The 16,271-nt window shown below is 38.8% G+C and overlaps 5 non-coding genes across 5 annotated transcripts; all 5 read left to right on the top strand.

Annotated features, from left to right (window-relative positions):
- The first annotated feature begins 99 nt into the window (after nucleotides 1-99).
- Trnag-ucc (transfer RNA glycine (anticodon UCC)) lies at nucleotides 100-171 on the top strand. Its single transcript has one exon. It is a non-coding gene; the product is annotated as a tRNA-Gly (tRNA).
- A 1,999-nt stretch (nucleotides 172-2,170) lies between these two features.
- Trnae-uuc (transfer RNA glutamic acid (anticodon UUC)) lies at nucleotides 2,171-2,242 on the top strand. Its single transcript has one exon. It is a non-coding gene; the product is annotated as a tRNA-Glu (tRNA).
- Nucleotides 2,243-5,899: 3,657 nt separating this feature from the next.
- On the top strand, nucleotides 5,900-5,971 carry Trnae-uuc (transfer RNA glutamic acid (anticodon UUC)). Its single transcript has one exon. It is a non-coding gene; the product is annotated as a tRNA-Glu (tRNA).
- Nucleotides 5,972-14,856: 8,885 nt separating this feature from the next.
- Nucleotides 14,857-14,928, top strand: Trnag-ucc (transfer RNA glycine (anticodon UCC)). The gene has a single exon. It is a non-coding gene; the product is annotated as a tRNA-Gly (tRNA).
- Nucleotides 14,929-15,134: 206 nt separating this feature from the next.
- Nucleotides 15,135-15,206, top strand: Trnag-ucc (transfer RNA glycine (anticodon UCC)). The gene has a single exon. It is a non-coding gene; the product is annotated as a tRNA-Gly (tRNA).
- Nucleotides 15,207-16,271: the final 1,065 nt, after the last annotated feature.

Genomic DNA, 16,271 nt, shown 5'->3' on the forward strand with positions numbered 1-16,271 from the left:
ACTAGTTCCTGGTTCAACTCCCGCTCGACGAACTTAAGTTTGATTTCAAATTTAACTGAATTAAATAAATAATATTCTTGAAACTAGTTTTAAACAGTCGCGTCGATGGTGCAACGGTTAGCATTGGTGCCTTCCAAGCACTAGTTCCGGGTTCGACTCCCGGTCGACGCACTTTATTTTCAATTTCAAATTTAACTAAATTAATTAAAAACTTACCAAATATCGTTTTAAACAGTCGCGTCGATGGTGTAACGGTTAGCATTGGTGCCTTCCAAGCACTAGTTCCGGGTTCGACTCCCGGTCGACGCACTTTATTTTCAATTTCAAATTTAACTAAATTAATTAAAAATTTACCAACACTCGTCTTAAACAGTCGCGTCGATGGTGTAAGGGTTAGCATTGGTGCCTTCCAAGCACTAGTTCCGGGTTCGACTCCCGGTCAACGCACTTAATTTTCAATTTCAAATTTAACTAAATTAATTAAAAACTTACCAACACTCGTTTTAAACAGTCGCGTCGATGGTGTAACAGTTAGCATTGGTGCCTTCCAAGCACTAGTTCCGGGTTCGACTCCTGGTCGACGCACTTAACTTTTAATTTCAAATTTAACTAAATTAATTAAAAACTTACCAACACTCGTTTTAAACAGTCGCGTCGATGGTGTAACGGTTAGCATTGGTGCCTTCCAAGCACTAGTTCCGGGTTCGACTCCCGGTCGACGCACTTAATTTTCAATTTCAAATTTAACTAAATTAATTAAAAACTTTACAAAACTACTTTTAAACAGTCGCGTCGATGGTGTAACGGTTAGCATTGGTGCCTTCCAAGCACTATTTCCGGGTTCGACTCCCGGTCGACGCACTTAATTTTCAATTTCAAATTTAACTAAATTAATTAAAAACTTTACAAAACTACTTTTAAACAGTCGCGTCGATGGTGTAACGGTTAGCATCGGTGCCTTCCAAGCACTAGTTCCGGGTTCGACTCCCGGTCGACGCACTTAATTTTCAATTTCAAATTTAGCTAAATTAATTGAAAACTTACCAAAACTAGTTTTAAACAGTCGCGTCGACGGTGTAACGGTTAGCATTGTTGCCTTCCAAGCAGTAGTTCCGAGTTCGACTCCCGGTCGACGCACTTAATTTTGATTTCAAATTTACCTGAATTAAATAAATAATATTCTGGAAACTAGTTTTAAACAGACGCGTCGATGGTGTAACGGTTAGCATTGGTGCCTTCCAAGCACTAGTTCCGGGTTCGACTCCCGGTCAACGCGCTTAATTTTCAATTTCAAATTTAACTAAATTAATTAAAAACTTACCAAAACTCGTTTTAAACAGTCGCGTCGATGGTGTAAGGGTTAGCATTGGTGCCTTCAAGCACTAGTTCCGGGTTCGACTCCCGGTCAACGCACTTAATTTTCAATTTCAAATTTAACTAAATTAATTAAAAACTTACCAACACTCGTTTTAAACAGTCGCGTCGATGGTGTAACGGTTAGCATTGGTGCCTTCCAAGCACTAGTTCCGGGTTCGACTCCCGGTCGACGCACTTAACTTTTAATTTCAAATTTAACTAAATTAATTAAAAACTTACCAAATATCGTTTTAAACAGTCGCGTCGATGGTGTAACGGTTAGCATTGGTGCCTTCCAAGCACTAGTTCCGGGTTCGACTCCCGGTCGACGCACTTAATTTTCAATTTCAAATTTAACTAAATTAATTAAAAACTTACCAAAACTCATTTTAAACAGTCGCGTCGATGGTGTAACGGTTAGCATTGGTGCCTTCCAACCACTAGTTCCGGGTTCGACTCCCGTTCAACGCACTTAATTTTAATTTCAAATTTAACTAAATTAATTAAAAACTTACCAAAACTACTTTTAAACAGTCCCGTCGATCGTGTAACGGTTAGCATTGGTGCCTTCCAAGCACTAGTTCCGGGTTCGACTCCCGGTCGACGCACTTAATTTTTAATTTCAAATTTAACTAATTTAATTAAATAATCTTCTGAAAACAAGTTTTAAACAGTCGCGTCGATGGTGTAACGGTTAGCATTGGTGCCTTCCAAGCACTAGTTCCGGGTTCGACTCCCGGTCGACGCACTTAATTTTCAATTTTAAATTTAACTAAATTAATTAAAAACTTACCAAAACTAGTTTTAAACAGTCGCGTCGATGGTGTAACGGTTAGCATTGGTGCCTTTCAAGCACTAGTTCCGGGTTCGACTCCCGGTCGACGCACTTAATTTTCAATTTTAAATTTAACTAAATTAATTAAAAACTTACCAAAACTAGTTTTAAACAGTCGCGTCGATGGTGTAACGGTTAGCATTGGTGCCTTCCAAGCACTAGTTCCGGGTTCGACTCCCGTCGTCGCACTTAACTTTTAATTTCAAATTTAACTAATTTAATTAAATAATCTTCTGAAAACAAGTTTTAAACAGTCGCGTCGATGGTTTAACGGTTAGCATTGGTGGCTTCCAAGCACTAGTTCCGGGTTCGACTCCCGGTCGACGCACTTAATTTTCAATTTTAAATTTAACTATATTAATTAAAAACTTACCAAAACTAGTTTTAAACAGTCGCGTCGATGGTGTAACGGTTAGCATTGGTGCCTTCCAAGCACTAGTTCCGGGTTCGACTCCCGGTCGACGCACTTAATTTTGATTTCAAATTTAACTGAATTAAATAAATAATATTCTGGAAACTAGTTTTAAACACACGCGTCGATGGTGTAACGGTTAGAATTGGTGCCTTCCAAGCACTAGTTCCAGGTTCGACTCCCGGTCGACGCACTTAATTTTGATTTCAAATTTAACTGAATTAAATAAATAATATTCTGGAAACTAGTTTTAAACAGACGCGTCGATGGTGTAACGGTTAGCATTGGTGCCTTCCAAGCACTAGTTCCGGGTTCGACTCCCGTTCGACGCACTTAATTTTGATTTCAAATTTAACTGAATTAAACAAATAATATTCTGGAAACTAGTTTTAAACAGACGCGTCGATTGTGTAACGGTTAGCATTGGTGCCTTCCAAGCCCTAGTTTCGGGTTCGACTCCCGGTCGACGCACTTAATTTTGATTTCAAATTAAACTATATTAATTAAAAACTTAGCAAAAAACTGTTTTGAACAGACGCGTCGATGGTGTAACGGTTAGCATTGGTGCCTTCCAAGCACTAGTTCCGGGTTCGACTCCCGGTCTACGCACTTCATTTTTATTTCCAATTAAACTATATTAATTAAAAACTTAGCAAAAAACTTTTTTGAACAGACGCGTCGATGGTGTAACGGTTAGCATTGGTGCCTTCCAAGCACTAGTTCCGAGTTCGACTCCCGGTCGACGAACTTAATTTTAATTTCAAAATTAAGTAAATTAATTAAATACTTGCCAAAACTGATTTTAAACAGTCGCGTCGATGGTGTAACGGTTGGCATTGGTGCCTTCCAAGCACTAGTTCCGGGTTCGACTCCCGGTCGACGCACTTAATTTTGATTTCAAATTTAACTGAATTGAATGATTAATATTCTGGAAACTAGTTTTAACCAACACGTCGATGGTGTAACGGTTTGCATTGGTGCCTTCCAAGCACTAGTTCCGAGTTCGACTCCCGGTCGACGAACTTAATTTTAATTTCAAAATTAAGTAAATTAATTAAATACTTGCCAAAACTAATTTTAAACAGTCGCGTCGATGATGTAACGGTTTGCATTGGTGCCTTCCAAGCACTAGTTCCGAGTTCGACTCCCGGTCGACGAACTTAATTTTAATTTCAAAATTAAGTAAATTAATTAAATACTTGCCAAAACTAATTTTAAACAGACGCGTCGATGGTGTAACGGTTAGCATTGGTGCCTTCCAAGCACTAGTTCCGGGTTCGACTCCCGGTCGACGCACTTAATTTTGATTTCAAATTTAACTATATTAAATAAAAACTTAGCAAAAAACTGTTTTGAACAGTCGCGTCGATGGTGTAACGGTTAGCATTGGTGCCTTCCAAGCACTAGTTCCGGGTTCGACTCCCGGTCGACGCACTTAATTTTGATTTCAAATTTAACTGAATTGAATGATTAATATTCTGGAAACTAGTTTTGAACAGTCGCGTCGATGGTGTAACGGTTAGCATTGGTGCCTTCCAAGCACTAGTTCCTGGTTCAACTCCCGCTCGACGAACTTAAGTTTGATTTCAAATTTAACTGAATTAAATAAATAATATTCTTGAAACTAGTTTTAAACAGTCGCGTCGATGGTGTAACGGTTAGCATTGGTGCCTTCCAAGCACTAGTTCCGGGTTCGACTCCCGGTCGACGCACTTTATTTTCAATTTCAAATTTAACTAAATTAATTAAAAATTTACCAACACTCGTCTTAAACAGTCGCGTCGATGGTGTAAGGGTTAGCATTGGTGCCTTCCAAGCACTAGTTCCGGGTTCGACTCCCGGTCAACGCACTTAATTTTCAATTTCAAATTTAACTAAATTAATTAAAAACTTACCAACACTCGTTTTAAACAGTCGCGTCGATGGTGTAACAGTTAGCATTGGTGCCTTCCAAGCACTAGTTCCGGGTTCGACTCCTGGTCGACGCACTTAACTTTTAATTTCAAATTTAACTAAATTAATTAAAAACTTACCAACACTCGTTTTAAACAGTCGCGTCGATGGTGTAACGGTTAGCATTGGTGCCTTCCAAGCACTAGTTCCGGGTTCGACTCCCGGTCGACGCACTTAATTTTCAATTTCAAATTTAACTAAATTAATTAAAAACTTTACAAAACTACTTTTAAACAGTCGCGTCGATGGTGTAACGGTTAGCATTGGTGCCTTCCAAGCACTATTTCCGGGTTCGACTCCCGGTCGACGCACTTAATTTTCAATTTCAAATTTAACTAAATTAATTAAAAACTTTACAAAACTACTTTTAAACAGTCGCGTCGATGGTGTAACGGTTAGCATTGGTGCCTTCCAAGCACTAGTTCCGGGTTCGACTCCCGGTCAACGCGCTTAATTTTCAATTTCAAATTTAACTAAATTAATTAAAAACTTACCAAAACTCGTTTTAAACAGTCGCGTCGATGGTGTAAGGGTTAGCATTGGTGCCTTCAAGCACTAGTTCCGGGTTCGACTCCCGGTCAACGCACTTAATTTTCAATTTCAAATTTAACTAAATTAATTAAAAACTTACCAACACTCGTTTTAAACAGTCGCGTCGATGGTGTAACGGTTAGCATTGGTGCCTTCCAAGCACTAGTTCCGGGTTCGACTCCCGGTCGACGCACTTAACTTTTAATTTCAAATTTAACTAAATTAATTAAAAACTTACCAAATATCGTTTTAAACAGTCGCGTCGATGGTGTAACGGTTAGCATTGGTGCCTTCCAAGCACTAGTTCCGGGTTCGACTCCCGGTCGACGCACTTAATTTTCAATTTCAAATTTAACTAAATTAATTAAAAACTTACCAAAACTCATTTTAAACAGTCGCGTCGATGGTGTAACGGTTAGCATTGGTGCCTTCCAACCACTAGTTCCGGGTTCGACTCCCATTCAACGCACTTAATTTTAATTTCAAATTTAACTAAATTAATTAAAAACTTACCAAAACTACTTTTAAACAGTCCCGTCGATCGTGTAACGGTTAGCATTGGTGCCTTCCAAGCACTAGTTCCGGGTTCGACTCCCGGTCGACGCACTTAATTTTTAATTTCAAATTTAACTAATTTAATTAAATAATCTTCTGAAAACAAGTTTTAAACAGTCGCGTCGATGGTGTAACGGTTAGCATTGGTGCCTTCCAAGCACTAGTTCCGGGTTCGACTCCCGGTCGACGCACTTAATTTTCAATTTTAAATTTAACTAAATTAATTAAAAACTTACCAAAACTAGTTTTAAACAGTCGCGTCGATGGTGTAACGGTTAGCATTGGTGCCTTTCAAGCACTAGTTCCGGGTTCGACTCCCGGTCGACGCACTTAATTTTCAATTTTAAATTTAACTAAATTAATTAAAAACTTACCAAAACTAGTTTTAAACAGTCGCGTCGATGGTGTAACGGTTAGCATTGGTGCCTTCCAAGCACTAGTTCCGGGTTCGACTCCCGTCGTCGCACTTAACTTTTAATTTCAAATTTAACTAATTTAATTAAATAATCTTCTGAAAACAAGTTTTAAACAGTCGCGTCGATGGTTTAACGGTTAGCATTGGTGGCTTCCAAGCACTAGTTCCGGGTTCGACTCCCGGTCGACGCACTTAATTTTTAATTTCAAATTTAACTAATTTAATTAAATAATCTTCTGAAAACAAGTTTTAAACAGTCGCGTCGATGGTGTAACGGTTAGCATTGGTGCCTTTCAAGCACTAGTTCCGGGTTCGACTCCCGTCGTCGCACTTAACTTTTAATTTCAAATTTAACTAATTTAATTAAATAATCTTCTGAAAACAAGTTTTAAACAGTCGCGTCGATGGTGTAACGGTTAGCATTGGTGCCTTTCAAGCACTAGTTCCGGGTTCGACTCCCGTCGTCGCACTTAACTTTTAATTTCAAATTTAACTAATTTAATTAAATAATCTTCTGAAAACAAGTTTTAAACAGTCGCGTCGATGGTGTAAGGGTTAGCATTGGTGCCTTCCAAGCACTAGTTCCAGGTTCGACTCCCGGTCAACGCACTTAATTTTCAATTTCAAATTTAACTAAATTAATTAAAAACTTACCAAAACTACTTTAAAACAGTCGCGTCGATGGTGTAACGGTTAGCATTGGTGCCTTCCAAGCACTAGTTCCGGGTTCGACTCCCGTCGTCGCACTTAACTTTTAATTTCAAATTTAACTAATTTAATTAAATAATCTTCTGAAAACAAGTTTTAAACAGTCGCGTCGATGGTGTAAGGGTTAGCATTGGTGCCTTCCAAGCACTAGTTCCAGGTTCGACTCCCGTTCGACGCACTTAATTTTCAATTTCAAATTTAACTAAATTAATTAAAAACTTACCAAAACTAGTTTTAAACAGTCGCGTCGACGGTGTAACGGTTAGCATTGGTGCCTTCCAAGCAGTAGTTCCGAGTTCGACTCCCGGTCGACGCACTTAATTTTCAATTTCAAATTTATCTAAATTAATTAAAAACTTTCCAAAACTACTTTTAAACAGTCGCGTCGATGGTGTAACGGTTAGCATTGGTGCCTTCCAAGCACTAGTTCCGGGTTCGACTCCCGTTCGACGCACTTAATTTTCAATTTCAAATTTAACTAAATTAATTAAAAACTTACCAAAACTAGTTTTAAACAGTCGCGTCGATGGTGTAAGGGTTAGCATTGGTGCCTTCCAAGCACTAGTTCCAGGTTCGACTCCCGTTCGACGCACTTAATTTTCAATTTCAAATTTAACTAAATTAATTAAAAACTTACCAAAACTAGTTTTAAACAGTCGCGTCGACGGTGTAACGGTCAGCATTGGTGCCTTCCAAGCACTAGTTCCGGGTTCGACTCCCGGTCGATGCACTTAATTTTAATTTCAAATTAAACTATATTAATTAAAAACTTAGCAAAAAATTGTTTTGAACAGTCGCGTCGATGGTGTAACGGTTAGCATTGGTGCCTTCCAAGCACTAGTTCCGGGTTCGACTCCCGGTCGACGCTCTTAATTTTAATTTCAAATTAAACTATATTAATTAAAAACTTAGCAAAAAATTGTTTTGAACAGTCGCGTCGATGGTGTAACGGTTAGCATTGGTGCCTTCCAAGCACTAGTTCCAGGTTCGACTCCCGGTCGACGCACTTAATTTTGATTTCAAATTAAACTATATTAATTAAAAACTTACCAAAACTAGTTTTAAACAGTCGCGTCGATGGTGTAACGGTTAGCATTGGTGCCTTCCAAGCACTAGTTCCGGGTTCGACTCCCGGTCGACGCACTTAATTTTGATTTCAAATTTAACTGAATTAAATAAATAATATTCTGGAAACTAGTTTTAAACACACGCGTCGATGGTGTAACGGTTAGAATTGGTGCCTTCCAAGCACTAGTTCCAGGTTCGACTCCCGGTCGACGCACTTAATTTTGATTTCAAATTTAACTGAATTAAATAAATAATATTCTGGAAACTAGTTTTAAACAGACGCGTCGATGGTGTAACGGTTAGCATTGGTGCCTTCCAAGCACTAGTTCCGGGTTCGACTCCCGTTCGACGCACTTAATTTTGATTTTAAATTTAACTGAATTAAACAAATAATATTCTGGAAACTAGTTTTAAACAGACGCGTCGATGGTGTAACGGTTAGCATTGGTGCCTTCCAAGCACTAGTTCCGGGTTCGACTCCCGGTCGACGCACTTAATTTTGATTTCAAATTAAACTATATTAATTAAAAACTTAGCAAAAAACTGTTTTGAACAGACGCGTCGATGGTGTAACGGTTAGCATTGGTGCCTTCCAAGCACTAGTTCCGGGTTCGACTCCCGGTCGACGCACTTCATTTTTATTTCCAATTAAACTATATTAATTAAAAACTTAGCAAAAAACTGTTTTGAACAGACGCGTCGATTGTGTAACGGTTAGCATTGGTGCCTTCCAAGCACTAGTTCCGAGTTCGACTCCCGGTCGACGAACTTAATTTTAATTTCAAAATTAAGTAAATTAATTAAATACTTGCCAAAACTGATTTTAAACAGTCGCGTCGATGGTGTAACGGTTGGCATTGGTGCCTTCCAAGCACTAGTTCCGGGTTCGACTCCCGGTCGACGCACTTAATTTTGATTTCAAATTTAACTGAATTGAATGATTAATATTCTGGAAACTAGTTTTAACCAACACGTCGATGGTGTAACGGTTTGCATTGGTGCCTTCCAAGCACTAGTTCCGAGTTCGACTCCCGGTCGACGAACTTAATTTTAATTTCAAAATTAAGTAAATTAATTAAATACTTGCCAAAACTAATTTTAAACAGACGCGTCGATGGTGTAACGGTTAGCATTGGTGCCTTCCAAGCACTAGTTCCGGGTTCGACTCCCGGTCGACGCACTTAATTTTGATTTCAAATTTAACTATATTAAATAAAAACTTAGCAAAAAACTGTTTTGAACAGTCGCGTCGATGGTGTAACGGTTAGCATTGGTGCCTTCCAAGCACTAGTTCCGGGTTCGACTCCCGGTCGACGCACTTAATTTTGATTTCAAATTTAACTGAATTGAATGATTAATATTCTGGAAACTAGTTTTGAACAGTCGCGTCGATGGTGTAACGGTTAGCATTGGTGCCTTCCAAGCACTAGTTCCTGGTTCAACTCCCGCTCGACGAACTTAAGTTTGATTTCAAATTTAACTGAATTAAATAAATAATATTCTTGAAACTAGTTTTAAACAGTCGCGTCGATGGTGTAACGGTTAGCATTGGTGCCTTCCAAGCACTAGTTCCGGGTTCGACTCCCGGTCGACGCACTTTATTTTCAATTTCAAATTTAACTAAATTAATTAAAAACTTACCAAATATCGTTTTAAACAGTCGCGTCGATGGTGTAACGGTTAGCATTGGTGCCTTCCAAGCACTAGTTCCGGGTTCGACTCCCGGTCGACGCACTTTATTTTCAATTTCTAATTTAACTAAATTAATTAAAAATTTACCAACACTCGTCTTAAACAGTCGCGTCGATGGTGTAACGGTTAGCATTGGTGCCTTCCAAGCACTAGTTCCGGTTTCGACTCCCGGTCGACGTACTTTATTTTCAATTTCAAATTTAACTAAATTAATTAAAAACTTGCCAACACTCGTTTTAAACAGTCGCGTCGATGGTGTAACGGTTAGCATTGGTGCCTTCCAAGCACTAGTTCCGGGTTCGACTCCCGGTCGACGTACTTTATTTTCAATTTCAAATTTAACTAAATTAATTAAAAATTTACCAACACTCGTTTTAAACAGTCGCGTCGATGGTGTAACGATTAGCATTGGTGCCTTCCAAGCACTAGTTCCGGGTTCGACTCCCGGTCGACGCACTTAATTTTAATTTCAAATTAAACTGAATTAAATAAATAATATTCTGGAAACTAGTTTTAAACAGACGCATCGATGGTGTAACGGTTAGCATTGGTGCCTTCCAAGCACTAGTTCCGGGTTCGACTCCCGGTCGACGCACTTAATTTTAATTTCAAATTAAACTGAATTAAATAAATAATATTCTGGAAACTAGTTTTAAACAGACGCATCGATGGTGTAACGGTTAGCATTGGTGCCTTCCAAGCACTAGTTCCGGGTTCGACTCCCGGTCGACGCACTTAATTTTAATTTCAAATTAAACTGAATTAAATAAATAATATTCTGGAAACTAGTTTTAAACAGACGCGTCCATGGTGTAACGGTTAGCATTGGTGCCTTCCAAGCACTAGTTCCGGGTTCGACTCCCGGTCGACGCACTTAATTTTAATTTTAAATTAAACTATATTAATTGAAAACTTAGCAAAAAACTGTTTTGAACAGTCGCGTCGATGGTGTAACGGTTGGCATTGGTGCCTTCCAAGCACTAGTTCCGGGTTCGACTTCCGGTCGACGCACTTAATTTTAATTTCAAAATTAAGTAAATTAATTAAATACTTGCCAAAATTAATTTCAAACAGTCGCGTCGATGGTGTAACGGTTAGCATTGGTGCCTTCCAAGCACTAGTTCCGAGTTCGACTCCCGGTCGACGAACTTAAGTTTAATTTCAAAATTAAGTAAATTAATTAAATACTTGCCAAAATTAATTTCAAACAGTCGCGTCGATGGTGTAACGGTTAGCATTGGTGCCTTCCAAGCACTAGTTCCGAGTTCGACTCCCGGTCGACGAACTTAATTTTAATTTCAAAATTAAGTAAATTAATTAAATACTTGCCAAAATTAATTTCAAACAGTCGCGTCGATGGTGTAACGGTTAGCATTGGTGCCTTCCAAGCACTAGTTCCAGCTTCGACTCCCGGTCGACGAACTTAATTTTAATTTCAAAATTAAGTAAATTAATTAAAAACTTACCAAAACTCGTTTTAAACAGTCGCGTCGATGGTGTAACGGTTAGCATTGGTGCCTTCCAAGCACTATTTCCGGGTTCGACTCCCGGTCGACGAACTTAACTTTTAATGTCAAATTTAACTATGTTAATTAAAAAAAAAACTGTTTTAAACAGTCGCATCCATGGTGTAACGGTTAGCATTGGTGCCTTCCAAGCACTAGTTCCGGGTTCGACTCCCGGTCGACGCACTTAATTTTGATTTCAAATTTAACTGAATTAAATAAATAATATTCTGGAAACTAGTTTTAAACAGTCGCGTTGATGGTGTAACGGTTGGCATTGGTGCCTTCCAAGCGCTAGTTCCGGGTTCGACTCCCGGTCGACGCTCTTAATTTTGATTTCAAATTTAACTGAATTAAATAAATAATATTCTGGAAACTAGTTTTAAACAGTCGCGTTGATGGTGTAACGGTTGGCATTGGTGCCTTCCAAGCACTAATTCCGGGTTCGACTCCCGGTCGACGCACTTAATTTTGATTTCAAATTTAACTGAATTCAATAAATAATATTCTTGAAACTAGTTTTAAACAGACGCGTCGATGGTGTAACGGTTTGCATTTGTGCCTTCCAAGCACTAGTTCCGGGTTCGACTCCCGGTCGACGAACTTAATTTTAATTTCAAAATTAAGTAAATTAATTAAATACTTGCCAAAATTAATTTCAAACAGTCGCGTCGATGGTGTAACGGTTAGCATTGGTGCCTTCCAAGCACTATTTCCGGGTTCGACTCCCGGTCGACGAACTTAACTTTTAATGTCAAATTTAACTATGTTAATTAAAAAAAAAACTGTTTTAAACAGTCGCATCCATGGTGTAACGGTTAGCATTGGTGCCTTCCAAGCACTAGTTCCGGGTTCGACTCCCGGTCGACGAACTTAATTTTAATTTCAAAATTAAGTAAATTAATTAAATACTTGCCAAAATTAATTTCAAACAGTCGCGTCGATGGTGTAACGGTTTGCATTGGTGCCTTCCAAGCACTATTTCCGGGTTCGACTCCCGGTCGACGAACTTAATTTTAATTTCAAAATTAAGTAAATTAATTAAATACTTGCCAAAATTAATTTCAAACAGTCGCATCCATGGTGTAACGGTTAGCATTGGTGCCTTCCAAGCACTAGTTCCGGGTTCGACTCCCGGTCGACGCACTTAATTTTGATTTCAAATTTAACTGAATTAAATAAATAATATTCTGGAAACTAGTTTTAAACAGACGCGTCGATGGTGTAACGGTTTGCATTGGTGCCTTCCAAGCACTAGTTCCGGGTTCGACTCCCGGTCGACGAACTTAACTTTTAATGTCAAATTTAACTATGTTAATTAAAAAAAAAACTGTTTTAAACAGTCGCATCCATGGTGTAACGGTTAGCATTGGTGCCTTCCAAGCACTAGTTCCGGGTTCGACTCCCGGTCGACGCACTTAATTTTGATTTCAAATTTAACTGAATTCAATAAATAATATTCTGGAAACTAGTTTTAAACAGACGCGTCGATGGTGTAACGGTTAGCATTGGTGCCTTCCAAGCACTAGTTCCGGGTTCGACTCCCGGTCGACGCACTTAATTTTAATTTTAAATTAAACTATATTAATTAAAAACTTACCAAAACTCGTTTTAAAAAGTCGCGTCGATGGTGTAACGGTTAGCATTGGTGCCTTCCAAGCGCTAGTTCCGGGTTCTACTCCCGGTCGACGCACTTAATTTTAATTTTAAATTAAACTATATTAATTGAAAACTTAGCAAAAAACTGTTTTGAACAGTCGCGTCGATGGTGTAACGGTTAGCATTGGTGCCTTCCAAGCGCTAGTTCCGGGTTCGACTCCCGGTCGACGCACTTAATTTTGATTTCAAATTTAACTGAATTCAATAAATAATATTCTGGAAACTAGTTTTAAACAGACGCGTCGATGGTGTAACGGTTAGCATTGGTGCCTTCCAAGCACTAGTTCCGGGTTCGACTCCCGGTCGACGCACTTAATTTTGATTTCAAATTTAACTGAATTCAATAAATAATATTCTGGAAACTAGTTTTAAACAGACGCGTCGATGGTGTAACGGTTAGCATTGGTGCCTTCCAAGCACTAGTTCCGGGTTCGACTCCCGGTCGACGCACTTAATTTTAATTTTAAATTAAACTATATTAATTGAAAACTTAGCAAAAAACTGTTTTGAACAGTCGCGTCGATGGTGTAACGGTTTGCATTGGTGCCTTCCAAGCACTAGTTCCGGGTTCGACTCCCGGTCGACGAACTTAGTTTTAATTTCAAAATTAAGTAAATTAATTAAATACTTGCCAAAATTAATTTCAAACAGTCGCGTCGATGGTGTAACGGTTAGCATTGGTGCCTTCCAAGCACTAGTTCCGAGTTCAACTCCCGGTCGACGAACTTAATTTTAATTTCAAAATTAAGTAAATTAATTAAATACTTGCCAAAATTAATTTCAAACAGTCGCGTCGATGGTGTAACGGTTAGCATTGGTGCCTTCCAAGCACTAGTTCCGAGTTCGACTCCCGGTCGACGAACTTAATTTTAATTTTAAAATATACTATATTAATTGAAAACTTACCAAAACTCGTTTTAAACAGTCGCGTCGATGGTGTAACGGTTAGCATTGGTGCCTTCCAAGCACTAGTTCCGAGTTCGACTCCCGGTCGACGCACTTAATTTTAATTTTAAATTAAACTATATTAATTGAAAACTTACCAAAACTCGTTTTAAACAGTCGCGTCGATGGTGTAACGGTTAGCATTGGTGCCTTCCAAGCACTAGTTCCGTGTTCTACTCCCGGTCGACGCACTTAATTTTAATTTTAAATTAAACTATATTAATTGAAAACTTACCAAAACTCGTTTTAAACAGTCGCGTCGATGGTGTAACGGTTAGCATTGGTGCCTTCCAAGCACTAGTTCCGGGTTCGACTCCCGGTCGACGCACTTAATTTTGATTTCAAATTTAACTGAATTAATTAAAAACTTACCAAAACTCGTTTTAAACAGTCGCGTCGATGGTGTAACGGTTAGCATTGGTGCCTTCCAAGCGCTAGTTCCGGGTTCTACTCCCGGTCGACGCACTTAATTTTAATTTTAAATTAAACTATATTAATTAAAAACTTACCAAAACTCGTTTTAAACAGTCGCGTCGATGGTGTAACGGTTAGCATTGGTGCCTTCCAAGCGCTAGTTCCGGGTTCGACTCCCGGTCGACGCACTTAATTTTGATTTCAAATTTAACTGAATTCAATAAATAATATTCTGGAAACCAGTTTTAAACAGACGCGTCGATGGTGTAACGGTTAGCATTGGTGCCTTCCAAGCGCTAGTTCCGGGATCAACTCCCGGTCGACGCACTTAATTTTAATTTTAAATTAAACTATATTAATTAAAAACTTACCAAAACTCGTTTTAAACAGTCGCGTCGATGGTGTAACGGTTAGCATTGGTGCCTTCCAAGCGCTAGTTCCGGGTTCGACTCCCGGTCGACGCACTTAATTTTGATTTCAAATTTAACTGAATTCAATAAATAATATTCTGGAAACTAGTTTTAAACAGACGCTTCGATGGTGTAACGGTTAGCATTGGTGCCTTCCAAGCACTAGTTCCGGGTTCGACTCCCGGTCGACGCACTTAATTTTGATTTCAAATTTAACTGAATTAAATAAATAATATTCTGGAAACTAGTTTTAAACAGACGCGTCGATGGTGTAACGGTTAGCATTGGTGCCTTCCAAGCACTAGTTCCGGGTTCGACTCCCGGTCGACGCACTTAATTTTAATTTTAAATTAAACTATATTAATTGAAAACTTAGCAAAAAACTGTTTTGAACAGTCGCGTCGATGGTGTAACGGTTAGCATTGGTGCCTTCCAAGCACTAGTTCCGGGTTCGACTCCCGGTCGACGCACTTAATTTTGATTTCAAATTTAACTGAATTAAATAAATAATATTCTGGAAACTAGTTTTAAACAGACGCTTCGATGGTGTAACGGTTAGCATTGGTGCCTTCCAAGCACTAGTTCCGGGTTCGACTCCCGGTCGACGCACTTAATTTTGATTTCAAATTTAACTGAATTAAATAAATAATATTCTGGAAACTAGTTTTAAACAGACGCGTCGATGGTGTAACGGTTAGCATTGGTGCCTTCCAAGCACTAGTTCCGGGTTCGACTCCCGGTCGACGCACTTAATTTTAATTTTAAATTAAACTATATTAATTGAAAACTTAGCAAAAAACTGTTTTGAACAGTCGCGTCGATGGTGTAACGGTTGGCATTGGTGCCTTCCAAGCACTAGTTCCGGGTTCGACTCCCGGTCGACGCACTTAATTTTAATTTCAAAATTAAGTAAATTAATTAAATACTTGCCAAAATTAATTTCAAACAGTCGCGTCGATGGTGTAACGGTTAGCATTGGTGCCTTCCAAGCACTAGTTTCGAGTTCGACTCCCGGTCGACGAACTTAAGTTTAATTTCAAAATTAAGTAAATTAATTAAATACTTGCCAAAATTAATTTCAAACAGTCGCGTCGATGGTGTAACGGTTAGCATTGGTGCCTTCCAAGCACTAGTTCCGAGTTCGACTCCCGGTCGACGAACTTAATTTTAATTTCAAAATTAAGTAAATTAATTAAATACTTGCCAAAATTAATTTCAAACAGTCGCGTCGATGGTGTAACGGTTAGCATTGGTGCCTTCCAAGCACTAGTTCCAGGTTCGACTCCCGGTCGACGAACTTAATTTTAATTTCAAAATTAAGTAAATTAATTAAAAACTTACCAAAACTCGTTTTAAACAGTCGCGTCGATGGTGTAACGGTTAGCATTGGTGCCTTCCAAGCACTAGTTCCGGGTTCGACTCCCGGTCGACGAACTTAATTTTAATTTCAAAATTAAGTAAATTAATTAAAAACTTACCAAAACTCGTTTTAAACAGTCGAGTCGATGGTGTAACGGTTAGCATTGGTGCCTTCCAAGCACTATTTCCGGGTTCGATTCCCGGTCGACGAACTTAACTTTTAATGTCAAATTTAACTATGTTAATTAAAAAAAAAACTGTTTTAAACAGTCGCATCCATGGTGTAACGGTTAGCATTGGTGCCTTCCAAGCACTAGTTCCGGGTTCGACTCCCGGTCGACGCACTTAATTTTGATTTCAAATTTAACTGAATTAAATAAATAATATTCTGGAAACTAGTTTTAAACAGTCGCGTTGATGGTGTAACGGTTGGCATTGGTGCCTTCCAAGCGCT

Source organism: Ascidiella aspersa, chromosome 2 (assembly GCF_963924565.1).
Source record: "Ascidiella aspersa chromosome 2, kaAscAspe10.2, whole genome shotgun sequence".
Taxonomy (NCBI): Eukaryota; Metazoa; Chordata; class Ascidiacea; order Phlebobranchia; family Ascidiidae; genus Ascidiella; species Ascidiella aspersa.